At 36.1% G+C, this 718-nt stretch overlaps 1 pseudogene; it reads right to left on the bottom strand.

The window, feature by feature from the left end:
• Positions 1-350: 350 nt before the first annotated feature.
• LOC106512133 (T-box transcription factor TBX20 pseudogene) lies at positions 351-689 on the bottom strand (annotated as a pseudogene).
• Between the last annotated feature and the right edge of the window lie 29 nt (positions 690-718).

Here is a 718-nt window from a genome sequence, read left to right on the forward strand (position 1 = left end):
CCATATAAAAGAGTCACATCTAAAACAAGAAGCAAATAATCACATTTTTTATGTTTGATGACATATGTTTTATTTTGTTTTATAAAAAAAGATTAAAACGAGTCAAAAATGGAAATTTTTTAACGCAGACTGAGAACATTTACAAAAAGAGTCCTACTGACTTTTATTTTATTTTATTCTGATCGTGTTCTTGTTATTTGTAACACAGCAATAAATGTAAATTTACAAATAGAATTTATTTTGGATTAAATAAATGTCCATGTTGCAGATTTCTACACTGCCATTAAACCTGAAGGAGCGAACAGACGAAGCTCATTTAGCCCAGAAAGCCCCCCCAGAGTCCGACTCACCAGTTGGTTCTGGTAGGCTGTGACGGCCGTGAAGACGGTCTCAACAAAAACAAAAGTCCGAAACTCCTCCGACTTGAGGTTGAGCAGCGAGGCGGTGTGGTCCTTCTTCTTGATGATGTGGACTCGGGGCTGATATTTGTGCATGGAGTTCAGGATGATCTGCAGAGGAGAGAAATAACAAGAATATGAAACATGTCGACTAAAACACGACTCCTGGTTTGGTTTAGGTTTTTATTTTACAAAACGTTCAAATCAAAAGACTGAAATCTTTATGTGTTGTAAAGCACAGCCATGAATTTTGCTTGAGCGACTCGGTAATAAATAATAATAAAAATATAAACAACAACAAGTCCACATCAGTTTGGATG

The sequence above is a fragment of the Austrofundulus limnaeus genome, unplaced genomic scaffold, assembly GCF_001266775.1.
Source record: "Austrofundulus limnaeus strain Quisiro unplaced genomic scaffold, Austrofundulus_limnaeus-1.0 Scaffold4441, whole genome shotgun sequence".
NCBI lineage: Eukaryota > Metazoa > Chordata > Actinopteri > Cyprinodontiformes > Rivulidae > Austrofundulus > Austrofundulus limnaeus.